We start from the raw sequence: 13,177 nt of genomic DNA, 5'->3' as shown, positions 1-13,177 counted from the left end.
TTGATGAATGGAACATTGATTTTTGATTCATTGTTGAAAATGAATGCAACATTATTTTTGTGCTAAAAGGGACCAATAATTTAATGGGGAAGCATAATATATAGACTACCTACAATGACATGTGTCAAAATGGAAGTATATCTACAAGTATATTCAAGAAGGCATTGAAACACAGGTTAGGTAGGACTTGGAGAGGAAAGATGAGAGAAATTTTCCAGGTGACATATTGGGAAGGAGGATGGCTTATTTGCAAGTGTTCCTGTCCAGAAAGGAAAAGGTCATGTTAGCAAACTCTGATTACTGTAACTAGAGTTAAATGCGACATATATGTGCATGTATGGAGAAGAAGGGGCATAAAAATGGCAGATTACAGATCACAGAGTGTTCTAAGATCAGTCTAAGGAATCTGAACATCGTTTTAGTGGTGATGAGGAGTTACTGGAGAATTTTAAATCATTTGGGTGCTGTGACCTGATATACATTTACAAAAGTTACCCTGGGTCAGGAAGATCCACTGGAGGAGGACATGGCCACCCACTCCGGTATTCTTGCCTGGAGAACTCCCATGGGCAGAGGAGTCTGGCGGGCTGCAGTCCATGAGGTCGCAAAGAGTCAGATAGGACTGAGTGATTAAGCGCAGAACACACAGCATACTGGTGGTTGTTTAATGGATGTTGATTGGAAGCAAAGAAGCATGGAGGCAGAAAAGCCACACTCTATTTTGCATGTAAAGAAAATGAGACTCAAAGAACTGATGTAATTTACTCAAGTCCCACATTATTAAAAGGTGAGCATGACATAGATAATCCTGCCCCAATACATTTTAACACAGTTACCTGGTAATTTTACAAATTACATATTACATGCTCACATAATAAATGCTTTTGATAACATTAAAGGTAATAATATAAAATGGTTGCCTCACAATACAGGTGCACTGATATTTGCAGTCAAAACTACACTGACCTGAGTGGGAGAGATGTCTTATATATGTATTTATTAATACATAAGTCCTAAAGGGAAGAAGGAAAAATGATGGAGTCCTTGAAGTTATCCAGTGGCTGGTTTAAGAGGACAAACTTTCTATTCCAAACTTAACTGTGTATAACAAATACATTTTTAACCTGTTCCCTGAATAGATCTCACACACATTGTGTCAGCCAAGTCATCTTAACAGCTTTTTGCCCCTCTTCCATCTTAAGCTAGATATATGACTGACTGGAGACATTTGATTGACAGATATAACAGTTTAAATATAAACACTTATTAAACCTGCAAGAGTATCTTAAGAAAAGAACATGATGGAGATAGACATACAATGTAGATGGCTGATTTCTAAGCCCATAGCCTTGTAGCTCAAAGTGGCAGAAGCAATGAATCAATTGGAAGGCTGTGAAAATGGTTCCAAAGATAGCTTCTCCACACTCTTTAAATTGGCAGCTCCCTGTAAGTAAGCAGTGCTAAAGGATTATGCAAAGGCTTAATGCTTTCTTGCCCCTTATAGTATTTTAACTTAGATTCCAAATTCTCTTGTCTTTTTTTTTTTGAGACCTTTGATGGCTTAAGGAGGCTGCCATACTCTGTCCTATGACTCTGGCTGCACCTTGACCTTGTAGGATGACTCAAAAACCTGAGTCATTAATTTCTAAATGAGTCAGTGGGCAAACAACAAGCAGTTCTGGCAGTGAGACCAAATGTCCCTGGTGTCAGCAGAGATCATATGTGAGACGGGAACTCTCACACCAGCCCAGGACCACGTTAGAGATTTTTCTGATACTGGGAGGACTCCTTCTGGTCTCTTGCCCTGCTGCTCACTGACTGATACATCACCAGTGAATCCATACATCTCCTCCCCGTCGTCTTTTTGCACAAATTCCACTGTTTAAAAAACAAACAAAACATTTTTAGGCTTGACCTTTCAAATGAAGTCAGTATTTTTGGGCCGGGCGGTGGGGGGTCGGATTAAGAACTCTGATCTATGGCCTGCTTCTTCCCTCAGGAAATCTCTCTGACCCAGAGCTCACATGCTAACAGTGGGGGAAATGGAATATTATTTTCTAGGTAACAATCCTGCTTTAGGAGTTGAGAATCCATGGATGGGTGATCTGCAGTCTGGGTCTCCTCAGCTTTCCTATTTTGGGGTGGCACCACCAGCCCAGGAGATGGAGAAAGGGCCTTGGGGATTCTTAGCTATGCCAGACCCAAGGAGCCCTGTCTTATGAGGGAGGTTTGGGCAGATGAAGGGAGCCTCCAGCTCTGGGCACTCACCAGGAACTTAATCTCAACAACAGGTATCTGAAGCAGGCTGCGAACTACTGACATTCTGCCCTTCCCAAGGAGGTGGCCTTCTGACTTATAGCTGGAGGAAGGGGGGGCTCTCCCCACTTTTGGCTGTACCAATCTGGTTGTACCAGGCAACCTGTGATGGCTGTTTTGTCTTGCTCTCTGTCTATTGCTTGCGGGACCAGTCCCTAGACACCTGACTGATCTTCCTTTTTAGTCTTAAAGCCTAGTTAGTAAGTGAGTAAATGCCTAGGTACTTGCCCCTGTCCCCAGCTAGTGATTGTTCTAATGTTAAAATCAGAACTATCTCCACTATGGTAGTTTATCAAAGGGACAATGAGGGACATGCCCCTTTGCTTGGTTTCCCTGGCAACAGATGAGCCAACTGGATGTCAATTTCCCCTATAACTAATAATCTCCTTCTTTCCCTGGGAGTCAAGACTATTACCATGTCCTATCCACTGTCTGCTCTAGGACCTTGTTTCAGATATATTTAAGATCCCCCCATCCATTAGACAATTGATGTCTCTGTTGCTCACTCAAGGCTCTTTCTTCAGTCTTGAGGCTGGGCAAGTATAGGATTTAAAGTCCAGTAGGATTGTTTTGGGAGAAGGCAATGGCAACCCACTCCAGTACTCTTGCCTGGGAAATCCCATGGACAGAGGAGGCTCGTAGGCTGCAGTCCCTGGGGTCGCTTTGAGTTGGACATGACTGAGTGACTTCACTTTCACTTTCCACTTTCATGCACTGGAGAAGGAAATGGCAACCCACTCCAGTGTTCTTGCCTGGACAGTCCTAGGGACAGGGGAGCCTGGTGGGCTGCTGTCTATGGGGTCACACAGAGTCCGACACGACTGAAGCGACTCAGCAGCAGCAGCAGCCGCAGGATTGTTTTGCTGAGAATTTACTTTTGTTTTAGGTTTGAAGGATTTGTTAACAAAAGAATAAACCCACAGAATAAACCCAATGCATGAAAGTGAAGAGTAAAAGTGAAGTCGCTCAGTCGTGTCCGACTTTTAGCGACCCCATGGACTGCAGCCTATCAGGCTCCTCCACCCATGGGATTTTCCAGGCAAGAGTACTGGAGTGGGTCGCCATTGCCTTCTCTAACAGAATAAACAGTTTCGATATTTAATAGATGATTATTTAACTTAATTTCAATATACAATCATTGAAAGAAAAAAGAAAGAGAAACATCCAGATTAAACAGAGCTAAGCTGGATGGCATCACCGACTCGATGGACATGAGTTTGGGTGAACTCCGGGAGTTGGTGATGGACAGGGAGGCCTGGCGTGCTGCAATTCATGGGGTCGCAAAGAGTCGGACACGACTGAGCGACTGAACTGAACTGAACTGAACTGAAGTCACTTGTTAACAGCAATCTGGTGCCCCAGTTGGGAAAAGACCCTGGGCAATGCTTCAAATTGCAGTTTCGTGGGTCCCCACTTATAATCCCAGGCTGCAAACATATCATCATCAGTTTGTGTGCAGAATTCATCTCTGGTTTCACTTTAACCTTTTTACAATGCTGTCTGTTTTATCTTGTGAGTCATAACATTTTGTTAAACCTCAAGCAGTTGGCCAGAATACTGGAGTGGTTTGCCATGCCCGCCTTCAGGGAATCTTCCCAACCCAGAGATCGAACACGCATCTCTTCTATCTCCTGCATTGGCAGGCGGGTTCTTTACCACTAGCACTACCTGATATAAAATATTATCGACTGAAATAAAAATGCACAATCTAAAAGTTGAGAATTGTGTTTTATTTGGCAGACAAAGCTGAGGACATAAGCCCAGAAGGCAGCCTCTCAGATGCTCTGAGGGACTGCTCCAAAGAGACAAGGGAGGAGCCAGGATATATGAGGGTATTTGCAACAAAAACCAGGTAGTTGGAACATCAAAAGATTATGATAATTAAAGAAAATCAGACATCTCCAGTTAATGAATTTAGTGCTTTTCTGTATATGGGAAGCTGCAAGAGTCTGGGCTCTTTGAAATCCTTTGATATGCACCTTAGCTATCTGGGGCGTGTATCCTGTTTTTTTCCCAGCCTAATTCCCTGAGGGTACTCTACTGGGGCAGTGGTGCTAATGGCTTGGGCCACAGCTATCCTTTGTTTGCAGATATGGAAGACAGCACTTTTTCATCTAAACTATACAAACATTTATGAAGCAATATAGCTGAACTGGCAGCTCTGAGGTGCTCCTTTCCCTTTGAGGAAACAAGTCCATGGCATTATTCAATATCTCACATTTTGTTTCCTCACTCATTTGTTTAACAAAGAGCTAATGAGGCAACCCAATCCAGTATTCTTGCCTGCAGAATTCCCATGGACAGAGGAGCCTGGAAGGCTGCAGTCCATAAGATCACAAAAAGTTGGACATAAAGTGACCTAGCACACACATACTCAGTGAGCACTTTGCTAAGGCTCATAAGCCAAGCTCTGAGCTTAAGGCGCTAATTACAGTTGGCTTCCCCAGTGGCTCAGCAGTCAAGAATGCACCTGCAGTGCAGGAGACATGGGGTCAATTGCTGGGCTGGGACGACCTGCTGGAAGAGGGCATGGCAACCCACTCCAGTATTACTGCCTGGGAAACCCCATGGACAGAGGAGCCAGGTGGGCTATAGTCCATGACCCAAAGCAACTAAGCATGCACACAGTGGGAACCCTGAGGAAGAAGCCCGTGAATGCAAAAAGGTGTGGGAAGTGCAATGATGAAGGTCAATCTCAAGAACACTAGATGGCCCAGGGGAGGGGGCTGTCGCTTCCTGGCAGAGAACTTGCCCAAATCCTTTGATTTCTAATTCAGTGCTCTTTTACTAAACTACAAACAGAAACACTGGAGGGGAGAGGGTTCTTGAGGAATTCCCCAGAGTTTATATTGGATCATAATCTTGTTAAAAACATCAGACATCACATTATGCACTGCTACAGTAAACTATTAAAATTTCCCGTGGTTATAAATAAAAAATGGTGTTGTTTTTACTTCTATAAATTTAACTCTGCCTTCTGAAATAAATATAATTACATTTATTGGCACACTTAGAATGGGTAACCTTGTGAAAATTATTCCTAAGTGTTAAGAGAGACAGCAGGGGAAAGAAGCTAAAGGGAAGAACACACACAATATTATCATAACAATTGGAAAGTGATTTTTATATTTACTAGTGAAACAGTCTGAAAGCATGTTCTAAAAATCTTTCTTCACAGCATTTTGATCATTACCTACGTAGCTGAACCCCTCCTAAGTGTTACCGTCCTATGAATTTGAATCAGAGAAATATCATAAAAATGAAAATATATTTAGTACAAAACAAGGACAATCTTTATGCTATTTTATAAATTTTTTCTATTTTATAAAATTTTGGTCTATAAATTGTTTTATTTCCATTGTATGTCCATTAATCTTACTTGACCTTTTTCTTTTGAAATATATATATATACAATAATATGTATATTAGTTCTGTGACATTTGAATTAATGCTTATAGTCATTTTAATTTTATTGTAAATTAGGAGGAAAAAATATATCCTTGATGATTATTCTTTTGAAGAAGGCAAGAGTGTATCTTTTGTCACATTTTCTTTTTTCTTTACAAGAAATTGTCTATGGAGAAAAAAGTATGAGCATTCTGACTTTCAACTGTATCTAAGGATAAGTTCTAAAATCTATTGAAATAGAACTGTAGTTTATATTCTTGCTAACTGGTATAAGTAGACTGAATGTGGGCATTTCCTAGGGCTGCCATTAAAAAGTATCACAAACTATGTGCTTTGAAACAACAGAAGTGGATTGTCTTAAAATTCTGGAAGCTAGATATAAAAAACTCGAAGGGTCAGCAGAGTTGCTTTTTTTCTTACGGATTTCAGAAAGATTCTGCTCCATGCCTGTCCCCTGTCATCTGACGGTGTCTCCTAATCCTTGGTGTTCCTTGATTGATAGATGCGTTTCTGCCTGCTGCATGTGGCTTTCAGAAAGCAAGATGTCTGCTTCCAGGATACAGGGGCGGGCATGCATAGGATAGATAATCCCATTCTAAAAGGGAGAAATTCCGAGGGAAAAAGGCATCCTGGGTCTAAAGCAAGCTTGCAATTCAGCAGGGCAAAATTCCATTAGATTCCAAGACCTAAGAATGGTTCTGTGTGACCTGATGCTCTGTCCTCTGACTTGGCTGGAGTGGCCCCGCTCCCACTGGCTCTGGGTTGCTCTGCCCTCTAGAGACTAGGAGTTCCCCTGGGGCCAGGTCTCTGTATCAGTGACTCTGTCCCAGGAGTCATTCCTTCTTCATTTCATCTCATCTTCATCCTTCTCAGTCTAGACACGCAGTATTTCTGCTGGTAGAAAATTCTCAAAACCTTCTTGGTCTTCTTTGTATATTGAGGGGATCACAGCATGAAACAAGTGGTCCCTACAGAGCCTTCTCAGAGAGCCACACCTTTATTCCTAGTTACTGCTGAGATGGCTGATTGGAGGTTGCTTGGATCAATGTACCTAATCTCTCTAGCAAATGGTTGTCCAGCTGCAACCTTGACCCTGTCTCCAGAGTAAGTATCTGGGTATTCCAAATCAGTAAGTGCTGGTTCCTTAATACTTAGCAATTCTCCTTTGATTTATCTCCTTTCTTTCACATATTATTATCATCAGCAAGGAGAAACATTTCTTCCACTCTTTGCTTGGAAATTGATAGGGCCCAGATGGGGTCTCATTGACAAGATGGCTTGTTATGTTGACCTCACAAATGAAGAATAAAATCACAGTGAGACTGACCAAACTGCCCAAATGGCATCCTGTTATCTAACTGGCACTTATCTTCTCAAAGCTGCGAGACCACCAGATTTCAGACCTCCACTACGTGACCATCCCTTCAGAGAATTTTTCATTGGTGGGGTATAAGAAGGACTCCATCAGAAAGGGAGAACACTGGTTCTCCTTAAGAGCCAGTCACCCTCTCTTTTCCCTCTAATAAATTTCCTTTTTCTTGCCTAACTACCCGGCTCAATCTCTTTTTCTCTGCACTTGCCTTACAGAAATATCTTCAGCTACATTTATAAGTTCATCACTTGCAAGTTTTATTTTTCAAAAAACAGCAGAGCAAAACTAATTCATGTTCTCTGTCACCAGAAAGACAAGAAGGATTCTGTCTCCCCCAGCATCCAATAGCATGTTCCTCATTTCCATCTCAGACCTCACCAGGGCTATCTTTAGGTCCATATTTCTATCAGCAATCTTTTCAAGCAATGTAGGCTTTTTGTATCAAGCCCCTCAAAAGTCCTCCAGCCTCTAATTATTACTGTATTTCAAAGCCACTTCCACATCTTCAGGTATTTGTTCAAACACCACCCTACTTCTTGACACCAAAATCTGTAAATTCAGTTCAGTTCAGTCTGAATTGAATTCTGTTCAGTCTCAGTTCAGTCGCTTAGTCATGTCCAACTCTCTGTGACCCCATGGACTGCAGCATGCCAGGCTTCCCTGTCCATCACCGACTCCAGGAACTTACTCTAAGTCATGTCTGTAGAGTCGGTGATACCATCCAACCATCTCATCCTCTGTTGTCTCCTTCTCCTCCTGCCTTCGATCTTTCCCAGCATCAGGTTCTTTTCCAATGAGTCGGTTCTTTGCATCAGGTGGCCAAAGTATTGGAGTTTCAGCTTCAGCATCAGTCCTTCCAATGAATATTCAGGACTGATTTCCTTTAGAATGGACTGGTTGGATCCCATTGCAGTCCAAGGAGCTCTCATGAGTCTTCTCCAACACCACAGTTCAAAAGCATCAATTCTTCTGCACTCAGCTTTCTTTATAGTCCAACTGTCACATCCATACATGACTACTGGAAAAACCATAGCTTTGACTAGACGGACCTTTGTTGGCAAAGTAATGTCTCCCCTTCTTAATATGCTGTCTAGTTTGGTCATAGCTTTCTTCCAAGCAGTAAGTATCTTTTAATTTCATGGCTGCAGTCACCATCTGCAGTGATTTTGGAGCCCAAGAAAACAAAATCTGTCACTGTTTCCGTTGTTTCCCCATCTATTTGCCATGAAGTGATGGGACCAGATGCCATGATCTTAGTTTTCGGAATGTTGAGTTTTAAGCCAATTTTTTCACTCTCTTCTTTTACTTTCATCTAGATGCTTTTTAGTTCTTCTTCCCTTTCTGCCATAAGGGTAGTGTCATCTGCATGTCTGAGGTTCTTGATATTTCTCCCAGCCATCTTGATTCCAGCTTATGCTTCATCCAGCCCAGCATTTTGCATATAAGTCAAATAAGCAGGGTGACAATATACAGCCTTGACGTACTCCTTTTTCTATTTGGAACCAGTCTGTTGTTCCATGTCTAGTTCTAACTGTTGCTTCTTGACCTGCATACAGATTTCTCAGGAGGCAGGTCAGGTGATCTGGTATTCCCATCTGTTTTAGAATTTTCCACAGTTTGTTGTGATCCACACAGTCGAAGTCTTTGGTAGAGTCAATAAAGCAGAAGCAGATGTCTTCTGAAACTCTCTCGTTTTTTCGATGATCCAGTGGATGTTGGCAATTTGATCTCTGGTTCCTCTGCCTTTTCTAAATCCAGCTTGAACATCTGGAAGTTCTTGGTTCATGTACTGTTGAAGCCTGGCTTGGAGAATTTTGAGCATTAGTTTGCTAGTGTGTGAGATGAGTGCAATTGTGTGGTAGTTTGAACATTGTTTGGCATTGCCTTTCTTTGGGATTGGAATGAAAACTGACCTTTTCCCAAAATCTGCAAATTGAGTGTATTAAAATAACACAGTCTTGGATGCTAGAAGTCTGAGATTAAGGTGTCAGTGAAGGTTGGTTCCTTTGGAGGACTCCGAGGAGAAATTGGTTCCATGACTGTCTCCCAGCTTCTGATGATGCCTGCAGTCCTTGGTACCCTTGACTTATAGCTAGGCCACTCTAGTCTCTAACTGCATCTTCACAGCATTCTTCTGTATCTGTCTTCACATGGCCATCTTCGTATGAGCTCAGTCATACTAGATTAGGGAGGGACCCACCTTATTGCCACACAACTATTCATCTAGTTACATAGGCAACAACCCTATTTCCAAACAATATCACATCCTGAATTACTGGGGGTTAGGATTTCAACTCGGAGAAGGCAATGGCAACCCACTCCAGTACTGTTGCCTGGAAAATCCCATGGACAGAGGAGCCTGGTGGGCTACAGTCCATTGGGTCGCTAGGAGTTGGACACGACTGAACGAGTTCACTTTCACGCATTGGAGAAGGAAATGGCAACCCACTCCAGTGTTTTTGCCTGGAGAATCCCAGGGACTGGGGAGCCTAGTGGGCTGCCATCTATGGGGTCGCACAGAGTCAGACATGACTGAAGCGACTTAGCAGCAGCAGCAGCAGCAGCAGAACTTCAACTTCATTTTTTTTAAAGACATTGATATATTTATTTGGGTGTGTTGGGTCTTAGCTTCCCTATGTGGGCTTCTCTCTAGTTGTGGCTCATGGATTTCTCTCTCTAGTTGTGGTGCACAGGCTTAGTTGCCCCGCAGTATGTGGGATCTTAGTTTTCCAACCAGGGATCAAACCCATGTTCTCTGCATTGGAAAGTGGATTCTAAACCACTGGACCACCAGGAAGTCCCCAATAGCATACATTTTGGGGTACAAACTTAACAGTTTTAGATAAGAACATATATTTTTTATCACCATCTTTTCTGTTTTCACTAATAAAAACTGTCCATAGAGAAAGAGTTACAGGCAAAGTGACCTTGTACTATTTCAAGAATGTATTATAAAATCTGTTAACAAAACAGAACAAAACAACAACTGCAGTTCTTTTCTTGCTAAATGATAGAAGTGTATTCAAATGGGCATTTATTTCGATACCTTTTTGAAATCTTACAGAAATGATAGGAAAGGGATAAAATAAAATAGAAATAATGTATGATAAAGATATAGGAGAGGAAGCAAGAGCCATAAAATTCAGAAGCCTGGAGAGGAGATAGGGGAGCAATCATGGACTTAAGAGACCTGGAAAAGCCGAACCCTAACTTCACAGTGTAGACGTCCAGAGGCGAGTCTGTTCATAGTTCAAAGCCTGCCCTACTGCATACACCCACAGACCCTAGCTATTGGAGGTTTCAAGAAGGCCTAAGAGTCCAGGAGCAGGCAGACTGACAACAGGAGGGTTGACTGAAAGTCTATATAAAAACAAGCACCCAGGTCCCTTCCCTGATCATGCTCACCTGGGCACCCAGTTCCTGATCTCAGCAGAGGGCTGGGGGCTTATTGGCTGGAAAGCTGAAAGAAGAGGGACTGTGGTCTTGGGGAATGCAAAATATACTTGAGTGTCAAGGGACAGAATAAAATCATGGGGTTGAAATGATAGTCAGAAAAAATACTGGAAAGCCAACTTATATCCCTTACCAAGGGAGAATTTCCCTCTGGAGAAACTAAGAAGTCCAAGAAAACAGAGGTACAGAAAGTTGTGGAGTCCTCCCAAAATGGAGGAGTCTAAATGTCATCCAGTGAAGCTCCCCATACACAAGTGGCCAAGAGAGTTCTTACATTGTAAATACTAAAGCAAGGACCACCACACAGTTGAGGAAAGCCCAGCATCTCAGTCAGAGACCAAAACAATGAAAATAAGAAAAGGGAACTGGAGATAACGCAGAAGGAAACTTTAAAAACACTTTTGTGCTCTGTTGGTAGGAATGTAAATCGGTGTAGTCAGTATTCACAACAGTGTGAAGGATCTTCAAAAAATTAAAAGTAGGACTACTATATGATCCAATTCCATTTCTGGGCATATGTCCAAAAGGCAATGAAAACACTGACTCACTAAGATATCTGCACCCTCCATGTTCATAGCAGCATTGTTTATGATAGCCAAGACATGGAAACAACCTGTATGTTCATCGGTGGATAAGAAGTTGTACATATATATGTTCAATAGTGGAATATTATTTAGCCGTGAAAAGTAAGACTATCATGATATTTGAGACAACCCTGATAGAACCTTGGGGCTTCCCTGGTGGCTCAGACAGTAAAGAATCTGACTGCAATGTGGGAAACCTGGGTTCAGTCCCTGGGTTGGGAAGGTCCCCTGGAGAAGGGAATGGCAACCCACTCCAGTATTCTTGCCTTGAGAATCCCATGGACAGAGGAGCCTGGTGGGCTACAGTTCATAGGGTCACAACGAGTCAGATGCAACTGATGGAACTTTAAGGCATTCAGTTCAGTTCAGTCTCTCAGTCATGTTCAACTCTTTGTGACCCCATAGACTGCAGCATGCCAGGCTTCCCTGTCCATCACCAACTCCCGGAGCTTACTCTAACTCATATCCATCAAGTTGGTGATGCCATCCAACCATCTCATCCTCTGTCCTCTTCTCCTGCCTTCAGTCTTTCCCAGCATCAGGGTTTTTTTCCAACGAGTCCGTTCTTCGCATCAGGTGGCCAAAGTATTGGAGCTTCAGCTTCAGCGTCAGTCCTTCCAATGAATATTCAGGGTTTATGTCCTTTAGGATTGACTGGTTTTTCTCCCTGCAGTCCAAGGGACTCTCCAACACCACAGTACAAAAGCATCAGTTCTTCAGCCCTCATTCTAATTGAAATAAGCTAGACACAGACAAACAAATATTGAATGATCTCATATATGGAACCTAAAATAGAAGAAAACTCACTGAAAAAGAAATCAAACTTTTGGTTACCAGAGGTGGAGTGTAGGGGGATGAAGAATTGGAGGAAGGTAGTGAAAAGATGCAATATTCCAGGTATAAGATAAATAGTACTAGAAATGCAGACACACATTAGAGATATTGTGTGTTCAGTGCTAGAGTACCACAATATGGCAAATATCTCAATAAATCAGATCACACAAATTTTTTTATTTCCAAGTGCATATAAAAATTATGTTTATACTATGCTGTAGTCTATCAATGTACAGTAGCATTATGTCTTTAAAAAAACAATGTGCATACTTTAATCAAAAACACTTTATTGCTAAAAAATGCTAACCATCATCTGAGACTTTAGCACATTACAGTAGTAAAACAAAAGTCACTAATCACAGATCACGATAACAAATATGTAATAATAATAAATGAAAAAATTGAAATATTGTAAGAATTACCAAAATGTGCCACAAAGACATGAAGTGAGCAAATACTGTTGGAAAAATATCATAGATAGACTTGCTCAATGCAGGGTTGCCTTAAACATACAGTTTTTAAAAAACACAAAATATGTGAAGTATAATAAAGGAAAGCACAACAAACTAAGTATGTCTGTTATGTAGATGATGGCTATAGTTAACATTGATGTATGATATTTAGGAAAGTTAAATATATATTAGGAAAGTTGAGAGTAAATCCTAAGAGTTCTCATCACAAGGAGAACTTTTTTTTTAAATTTTATTTTTGTTGGATCTATATGAGATTATGGATACTAACCAAACCTATTTTGGAAGTATTTTCACACTATTTGTAAATCAAAGCCTCAGGCTATATGCCTTAAACTTATACAGGGATGCATGTCTATTATCAATAAAACTGGAAAAAATTATTAAGTATTTTATAAAATATAGAGGTCACTATATCCTAAAGTAAAAACCAGAGAAGAAGGAACATTTAAAGTTCCTAGGCTCCTCTGTCCATGGAATTCTCCAGGCAGGAATACTGGAGTGGTTTGCCATTTCCTACTCCAGGGGATCTCCCCACCCAGGGATTGAACCCAGGTCTCCTGCATGCCAAGCAGATTCTTAATAGTCTGAGTCACAACATTTAGAAAATAGTGGATATTTTCACACAAGCAAGTTCTCAAAATATGTATCACCGTGTCATTTTCCGGAAGCCACGGGACTTTGTGTTCCATCAAGGGCATAAGTTAAGTTAGAGGAAGATATGGGGTCTGAAAAAAAGG

This window comes from Budorcas taxicolor, chromosome 1 (assembly GCF_023091745.1).
Source record: "Budorcas taxicolor isolate Tak-1 chromosome 1, Takin1.1, whole genome shotgun sequence".
Taxonomy (NCBI): Eukaryota; Metazoa; Chordata; class Mammalia; order Artiodactyla; family Bovidae; genus Budorcas; species Budorcas taxicolor.
The sequence above is the reverse complement of the archived record's forward strand: the minus strand, read 5'-3'. Positions refer to the sequence as shown.